We start from the raw sequence: 9,586 nt of genomic DNA on the forward strand, positions 1-9,586 counted from the left end.
AAGTGGTACTGGTTGATTTGCGTGTGGATTTTCCGTTGCCCGTATTCGACAATTCTGTGTATTGACATATCCTGTCGGAAGGAAGTGGGCTTCGTCTGTCCACAAACTCTTCCACAGCCAATCATTATCTGCTTCCATGCGAGCAAGAAATTCTAAAGCGTAGGTCTCTCTTGCTGGCAGGTCAACAGGAAGCAACTCGTGCACATGAGTAATTTTGAATGGATAGCAAAGAAGTAGGATTTTACGCACCGTGCTCACGGATTAGTGGAATGTTCGGAAAATTCTTCGTGCACTAAACGTTTGCACACCACCACTCGTCTCCTCCTGCATTGCTGTGGCCACTGCTTCCACTGACATTGAATCAGTTCGTTTCCTCCCTCTACGAGGTTGCAAACCAAAAGAATCCGTCTTTTCGAATTTCCGATTCATTTTCTCCAGACCCACGGCAGTCATCGGACCAACGTCTTTTTTCAAACCCTTCAGTGTCCGGAATTTCTGTAGAGCAACGTGTACACAGTCATTATTCTTGTAGTACAGCTTTACAAGCAGAGAGCGATCCTGCATTGAGACAGTCATGGCTAACGACAGAGACGCGAAAGGAGGAAAGCCCGTTTTTTTTGTTTTTTTTTTCTTTATTGAATTTCAATTCCCCCCGAAGGGGGCGGGCTGGCAGCAGCTTAGTATGCCGCTCTTCAGCCTACAGACTTTGTGAGAAAGATCAAGCGAATAAATAATAAAAAACAGGCGATAAAATCGGAGACTTAAAGAGTAACAGGGCGAAAAGAAATTGTGGAGCTTAAAACAAAGAACAGAGGGATGACGATGCTAATAAAATACATACGAAGCAGACAGGGAAAACAATAGATAGACAATTAAAAAACACGGCGACAGTCTGGATTCTGTTCGCAAAAGACATAAAATTCACACCTAGCGACAGCATGGTTTCTGCTTGCAACACAAGAAAGACAAACAACACTGAATAGTCACTGGTACAATGCACTAAAAAGTTGGCAAATGTGACATACCACAGTCGAGAGCAGGTGGGGGGAAACTGGACAGAAGATGGGAAAACAAAAAAGGGGGGAAAGGAGAGTAAAAGCGAAGGGGGAACCGGGAAAGGAGCTGATGGAGGATGAGGACCCATAAGAGGGGTGGGGGGTAGACGCGACAGGGAGTGGGGTAGGCAGAGGAGGGGAATACAAAAGGACTTGGGCGGGAGAAGGGAGGAAGGGAGAGGTTTAGTGGGGAGAAACAGGACGGAAGGGGGGGGAAGAAGGAGCCCAGGGAAAGGACAGAGGAAAGGAGGGGGAGTGAGGATCAGAGTTGATAGGAAGGATAAATGGAGGGAGAGAGGGCATCGTCCGGGAAGGGGAGTTGATGGAAGCCACCTTGGGAAAGGAGATGTAGGGTGTAGAGATGGAGGGTAGGGGGGACACATCGGTGAAGACGTGGCAGGGGGAGGGGATGGGAGCGGAGAGGAGCAACCAGGGGGTGAGGGGGTTCAAGACGGCGGGAGGTGTAGAGGATGTGGATATGTTCGAGGAATAGGAGCAGATGGGGGAAAGGAATGAGATCATAGAGGATCCGCTTGGGGGACGGGTAAAGCCCGTGTACCCGGCGTGTTTATATCAACTTCAGTGGGGTCGTTCGCGTGACAGGTGTTTTCATTTACGTACTCTGACACATACAGCGCCATCTATTGATCAATTTTCACACAATTTTTTTCTCCTGCCATACGTTTTTCCCCTTCGATAATATTCAGTTACAGTTTGACGTCATTCTGACCATTGGTGTTATTTATGGAGCGTTTTGAAAGTTTAACTTTAATTATAATCACCCTGTATCCACTAAATGGCGTTTCTCGCACATCACGGATGACGCGACAATGTCATGACTGAGCCGCTATACCACCGAAGTGTCGGAAGGTATTTTTCTAGGAATTTAAAGGGCGGTGTTCACATTCGCCCGTGGCGTGACCGTGAGAGTGTAAATCGTGCTACCGCCGGCGCCGTACCGCATTTCTTGGGGCTGAAATTTTCTTACTTCAAAGCCGCGGCACGGTCAGGCTTTTGTGTTGTCGGTCCTGTGTTGTATGATCTCTCCAGTTCCAAATACGTGGGCACAGAGTAAACTCTGAATAAAATAGGAGCAAAAACAAAAAGAATTGGTAAGTACATACGGGTAAATTTCTGATTTTACATCAATGAATACAACCAGCCAGGTGAAAGATAATTGTTTGAGAGTGTTGGCTGTAGCTGTAACAACCTCTTTCCACGTGCCCCGACATCAATAGCAATGTAGTTACACCGAGCGCCTAGAAGAGGAAACAAAATTATGGAGAACGTCTTTGTGTGGTTAAAGAATAGCGAATGTTCGAAGAAGCCTGTATACAAACGTTTTTCAGTCCAAGGGTCCTATAAAGTGGGCAAAAATGCCACATTTCACTAAGACCCTTAGCGATGTTCTTCCACATTTCTTCAATCGAAGTAGGCATCAATTCGTCCATCATATTGTCTGTTATTATCTTGCAGGTTTCTCGTACGATCTTGTGATCTGCACTGTGTCTCATGCGATAGCAAAATGAGATCGTCTTTACCGCATCTCCAGTGACCAAATATGTGAAAACAGGTAGACAGTAGGGAACTGGCAATGAAGATTCCACAGGTGCTCTTAGTGGTAATGAATCACATCGCGCGAAACAAAAGAAAACAGTCAGGTCGTAACAACAGAAGCCATAATGGTGAATTTTGATTTCGTATATTTAATTACAAATAAATTGTTTAAATGTGTTAATTATATACTCACTAACCTCAATCAAATGGTGAGCCGTCCTTTTGCTTTTCAGGTGAGCTTCCAACTTGCTCAATAGTAAGTTGAATGAATTTTCTGATATTCTGAAATATTAATAAAACTTGGCCCCATCCTCCATCAATTCAGTATCCTGAGTGGCAAAGCCCCCTTCTAATGCTCGTTGTCTGATCCTCCTCCTCCCACTTCCGTTTTCTCTCTTGTTTTACCTCTTCTTCATCCAAAATCAGAGCAATCAGCCTGAGATCGTCGACTGAGAACTTATCCATCCCGCTGCTCGAGTGCACGTGCCGGAAGAAACACTGACCACTGTGAACATGCGTCACAGTGGCATCACGGGCTGGTCACGGCACTGTCGGATAGCTGATGAGTCTGAAGGAGTTTTAAATAAGAAAAGACATAGATCCTTCTGTACAAATTAGAGAGGAATAATTGTCCGAAATTCCTATTTAAAGATGTAGGGAAAAATAATTAATAAAACATTAGAGCCTATTATTAATACACAATTTCAGATGCCCAACATTCGATCAAAAATGTAAAATCGTGTTCACGCTATATTTTTGCAAATAACCAAGAAAAGAAGAGTCTAACTTAGCAAATTACTCTGGGAAGATATTTGACAAGGTGAACCGAAACTGACTGTGGAAAGCTCAACAAAACATAGGAAACCTAGTGCACTTAATCTCAGCTTTTCAATCCCTGTAAGTGAATAATATTACAAAGCTTCATGCTCTGAGCAGTGAACGCATCTCAGCCGACATTAACCAAGGGGTTAGACTAGAGCGTTAATTTTCGCCCGTACTTCTAAATATTTACATTGAAGCCATCACAAAAAAATTGGCTTATGGCTGTAAATAATACTTTTGTTACTAAGCGTAAATTTTAGAATGATATAGTTTCCTGACCACCATATCATAACATACAGTGCTGAAAATATACTCAAAAATGGCTCTGAGCACTATGGGACTCAACATCTTAGGTCATAAGTCCCCTAGAACTTGGAACTACTTAAACCTAACTAACCTAAGGACATCACACACACCCATGCCCGAGGCAGGATTCGAACCTGCGACCGTAGCAGTCCCGCGGTTCCGGACTGCAGCGCCAGAACCGCTAGACCACCGCGGCCGGCTGAAAATATACTGTCAGCAGTATCTAAATGGAGCCAGGTTGCTGCCGAATGTGGTGTGACAATTTCCATAAGTGAAACGATAGCGCTGACGAAAATTAAAACCAATACGACTAAAAATTATAATAAAAGCACTCCATCTTCAGGCCACAAGTGGCCCATCGGGACCATCCGACCGCCGTCTTATCCTCAGCTGACGATGCAGGTAGGAGGGGCGTGTGGTCAGCACACCGCTCTCCCTGTCGTTATGATGATTTTCTTTGCCTGGGGCCGCTACTATTCGGTCGAGTAGCTCCTCAGTTGGCATTACGAGATTGAATGCATCCCGAAAAATGGCAACAGCGCATGGCGGCCCGGATGGTCACCCATCGAAGTGCCGACCACGCCCGACAGCGCTTAACTTCGGTGTCTGACGGGAACCGGTGTATCCACAGCGGCAAGGCCGTTGCCAAAAATTATAACTGGACTAATAATCGTACAATTAAGTAAATTTAAATATATGCGTTTCATCAAAGTCAGACGATACTGAAATGAAGCTTCAAATACTTGCGCACTTTTGTGGCACGATGCGACGAACAATAAGACCTAACGTTCGAAAGGAAACCCAACTCATACTATACAGAGTTGTAGCTCTTTCATAACCAAGTAAGGCAAAATGGATCAACGTGAAATGAGGCTCCTCTGCTATGTGGCATGATAACCCCTCCTAGATGACAAGTAGATTGATATTAGGTAGGAATTAAACATCGTCAATTCCTGACCTGTTGAAGAAATACAGAATACAATGAAAAGTGCGTGTTCTGCGCAAGGAACACAATTATATCACTGAGATTTTTTTTTAAATATACCCCCGAAATATCAGCCATTTTTGAAAAAGGTGACCTGAATACTTCTGAGGCGTAACAGGTCAATAGATCTAATCTATGATGCTAGTGTTATTGTTGTTGTTGTTGATGATGATGGTGATGATGATAATGATGACGACGAGCTTCCAAAATTGGATATGGTCCACAAAAGGTGGTAGAGTCTCTGGTTTCCGGCTCCACGGAAGCTGAATGCTCATTGGAGCTAATTGACCTAGATGGTCATTAGAGGGCGTAGTATCGCCGTAGCGCTGCGCTCGCATGTGAATAAGACGGCCTACAGTTTTCATCCGAGCCGGCGTAAATACGGCCGCCTAGCGAGCTGTTAATCACTTCTGCACTCGTGTTTGATACGTCTGATTACTGACATCGGTGTGTTATGTACTATTGAATAAGATTATATATGTGGTGTCTGTTCTTTCAGACTTGTCTGACAGGACTGACAGCATATTGATCCTGCAGCCATTATCAATCAACAGAAAAAGGAATTACGACATACAGCTGCATTGATTTCAATCAATGAGGAAGGTCGAAAATTTGTGCTGGTCTGGGATTCGAACCCGGGGGTCCTGCTTAATAGGCAGGTGCTCTGACCACTGAGCCATCCGGATACAGTGGTCCCCGCAGCTGTGTGGAATTTTCTAGCAAGCCTCCTATCAGAGCTAAATTCGTAACTGACGTAGTGGCCCTACCCATTATCATCATTACTCGCGGCGTTTCGCCGATTCCTGTTCGAATGTGGTGTGCATCTGCATTGATGGGATCACTGGCCAGTCTGGCCTTAACGATGTACGCGGTGTCTGTTCTTTCGGACGTTCCTTCAGTGCAGATGCACACCTCGCTCGAACTCTTACGGGAATCGGCGCACGGGCGCTACGTCAGTAGCGTGCGGATAAGTTGAGAATTTGGGTATGACGCTAGGCGTGCTAGCGCAGTCCCTACAGCTGCGATGACTTTTGTGTTTGGATGGCTCAGTGGTCAGAGCATCTGCCTAGTACGCAGGAATCCCGGTCCGACACAAATGTTCAACTTTCCCATTGTTGTAAATCAATGCCCACTAGCAGCCTCATGTCGAAATTTCTTTGTGTCTTTATTCATTAACAACCTCGCTTGGCACTTGGTGTTTCTCTCTGGTCACAACTTGAAGTGTCTCTCTTTTGCTCTTGGCCTGGTGACGTGGCTGTGGCGAAGGTTTCCGTTTTGCACCTCGTTGTTGCTTGGGTTGCTTTGGACTTGTTCTTGTCTGTGACACGTCCGTCGTCACTTAGCCGTGTTTAGCTCGTCTGCCGCTTGGTGTCGCATATTCTTCCGTATACGACCTCCTGTGTTGTGACGCGTACTCTGATAACCAGCTACTCGTGGATATAGAGGAGTCAATACACTTTCAGCTGGAGCTAATACACGCACTCATGAATACATTTCAAAAACCTCTTTGTTCCAGCACATAGTATCTCCTGTTACCACAAAGACGCATGAACTTTATGAGGCCAAGTGTAAAATACCAGACAAGGCTGTGATACGCCCTAGAGAGAGAGAGAGAGAGAGACAGACAGACAGAGAGAGAGGGAGAGAGAGAGAGAGAGAGAGCGAGATAGAGACAGCGAGAGAGAGAGAGAGAGAGAGAGAGAGAGAGCGAGAGAGAGATGGAAAGGGGGAGGGAAGAGGCTATTGATTCTGGACACCAGAGCGAGATTCCACTATTCTGGAGAAGTTTGTCTTAAAGGTTTCCGATTTCTCACGACAGCAGATATATTCCAATACTTCTTGCAGAGAAAGTATTGAAAAGTCCTGGCAGGCAGCAGCATCTCCCTGAGTTCTGTTAGTATATGCAGAACGTAGCCACTGAAAATGCCTGCAGTCTTCTTCTATGTTCGCTTGACGATATGCGTTGACGGTAAAAAAATTTCGCCCAGATGACAGCTTGGAAGCAGTGTAAAATGGAACTCGTGGGCCCTGTGTTGTGAAGGTTATGTTTCAAGATTGTTGAGAGTATGTCGTCAAGAGTGAGTGATCCTCAGTGATCACTAAAATGGTTCTGGCTATGCGAAAAGCTTTCGTTCGCAAGAGCTTCAGCGTGTTTAGAGTTGGAGGTCAGTTCGCTCATGCAACGCCATGCCTTTCCACACCGTAACCCCAGAGCGATCATGTTCGACAGAGTTCCTGAGTGCATTTCTTGTTCCCACCTGTCGGCATACGATGCTATTGTCGAACATTATCGTTTTGATCGTCTAGGTATTTGGAATGGGGAGGTGTAATATTGCATGGCGGTACAGACCTCCAGTTCTTTTAACACGTTACGTACTAGGGCTGTTGATAAGATACCGACGTATCGATTTATCGATGAAATCCTCCAAAAAATATCGGTATGTACAGCCGATATGAATTCCCTCTAAATATCGATATCTAAATATCAGTATCGAGTGCCGCTATTTTTATTTTATATTATATTTTATGGCAATTTTCGGTAAATATTTGAAACTGATCTTTTGAAATTGACGTAGGAGATAATTTTACTTTGTTATGTGATCGGGGGCTTTACTTTCACTGTATGAAGGAGTCTTTCTAGTTTTTGAGCTTTTATCATATCCAGTCTTTCTCTTTGACTGTGTGAAGCAAGTATACAGATGGCACAAGGAAGACATCCGAATTTACGGGGGGGGGGGGGGGGGTGATAGGGGGGGCGGAAGGGGGAGGGGGTGAGGAGTGGAGGCGTGAATGGAATCAGCACATCTGTTTTTGAGCCTGATAGTATGCTGTTTCTTCACATCGGCATTCTTCGAAAACAGTTGCTGAAAATGATGAACAAAAATCTAAATGGCGAGACTGGTCTTCGCGATGGGCGGAGGCGTACGAGGGGAAATGATGACGTAATCGGCGCTTGGCGCTGCCAATAGAAACTGCAACGCTTAACTTCACCACGCAATTTTGACGCTACAGCTGCTGGGTCGCTGGCGTCAACAGAAATGAAAAAAACAGGCGAGTCGACATGAAGTTTCCGGACAAATTCCGATATGTGAGGAAACTGAACGACGGACAGATCAGACAGCTTTCATTATGCCACTTACATGCAGATACCTTTGTTAACAAAGTGGTTATCACCCAGCGTGAATGTGCATCGTTTTCCTTTCATTTCTTGCTGTAGGAAGGATAAGCAGGCTGTTAGCTTGTTGATCTACAGAATAAATCAATATTTAAATATACAGTTCTAAAACCGGGCCGCGCGGGATTAGCCGAGCGGTCTGGGGCGCTGCAGTCATTGACTGTGCGGCTGGTACCGGCGGAGGTTCGAGTCCTCCCTCGGGTATGAGTTTGTGTGTTTGTCATTAGGATAATTTAGGTTAAGTAGTATGTAAGCTTAGCGACTGATGACCTTAGCAGTTAAGTCCCATAAGATTTCACACACATTTGAACATTTTTTCTAAAACCGGCAGTATATTTACAATGTGCAGCCGTTATTTTTATCTACTGGTCCGTCGATGTTTTTCTCTCGATATATCGATACATTTTTTCGTAAGTCGGGGGACGATAGCGACACATTTTATATATCGATATGTCGGATTCTCAAATTTGAAGAAAAATGTTAACAGTCCTAGTATACACACACCGGTCGACATTATTGAGACACTTCACTCCTCCTCCATCTACATCTTTTCAGGGTTCCATTCGGTCTCGGTCTGTACTTCATTTTTATGGATGACAGCACGCGACTGTTCCGAACAGCGCAGGTGGAGGAGGCGTTGGAACGACATGATATTTGGCGAATGGACTGGCCTGCTCGTTCCCCCGATTTAATTCCCTCCGAGCACATGTGAAATGCATTGGGGGGGGGGGGGCGCCCTATTGCAGTATGTGCACATGCACGAACGACCACCTGGCAATTGTCAACCGCACTGGTAGAGGAGTGGATCGCCCCACCGGCCTCAACACGTCGCAGAGCATGCGCTGTCGTATTTGGCGACCACACGCCCTATATTAAAACCCTGTTCCGCCTATTGTAATGTCCAGGGGACTATCATGGGTCGTGATGACTTCAGTGTAATTAATGTCTTTGAATATAAATATCGTTCCCCCGATTTAATTCCCTCCGAGCACATGTGAAATGCATTGGGGGGGGGGGGGGGCCCTATTGCAGTATGTGCACATGCACGAACGACCGCCTGGCAATTGTCAACCGCACTGGTAGAGGAGTGGATCGCCCCACCAGCCTTAACACGTCGCAGAGCATGCGCTGTCGTATTTGGCGACCACACGCCCTATATTAAAACTCTGTTCCGCCTATTGTAATGTCCAGGGAACTATCATGGGTCGTGATGACTTCAGTGTAATTAATGTCTTTGAATATAAATATCGTTTCCACTCGTCTCATTGCATATTATTTTCAGTTACTATTATATTGTACTGTAGCATTTCTTCCTGCTTGTTCGAGTTTCATCGAACTATGTTTCTTGGCAGTAACACATCACACGTAAGTTACCATCGGCTTTAAGATTTTCGCCTGAGTGTACAACATCTATTTTATTTTTGAACAGCACTGCGAGCAGCAATGCAGCAGCACCCAGTTATCAGTTTTAGAGTACTCATAAATCTACTCAGAATGGATGCCTGTAAAGACAAAACATATCTTTTGAAAAACGATAATGGAACAAATACTTCCTTTACTAAGGAAACAAACTGTGACTTTCTTTCAGTAATTTAAATAAATAGTGGAAAGACTCCTGCGAATGTTTTATGTACAGTGTCACCAAACAGAATGAGTGCTACCAAAGAGAAATTCGAGAGAAAAAAA

General features: G+C 44.9%; 1 pseudogene; it reads right to left on the reverse strand.

Annotated features, from left to right (window-relative positions):
• Nucleotides 1–4,270: 4,270 nt before the first annotated feature.
• Nucleotides 4,271–4,387, reverse strand: LOC126089797 (5S ribosomal RNA; annotated as a pseudogene).
• Nucleotides 4,388–9,586: the final 5,199 nt, after the last annotated feature.

Source organism: Schistocerca cancellata, chromosome 6, assembly GCF_023864275.1.
Source record: "Schistocerca cancellata isolate TAMUIC-IGC-003103 chromosome 6, iqSchCanc2.1, whole genome shotgun sequence".
Lineage (NCBI taxonomy): Eukaryota > Metazoa > Arthropoda > Insecta > Orthoptera > Acrididae > Schistocerca > Schistocerca cancellata.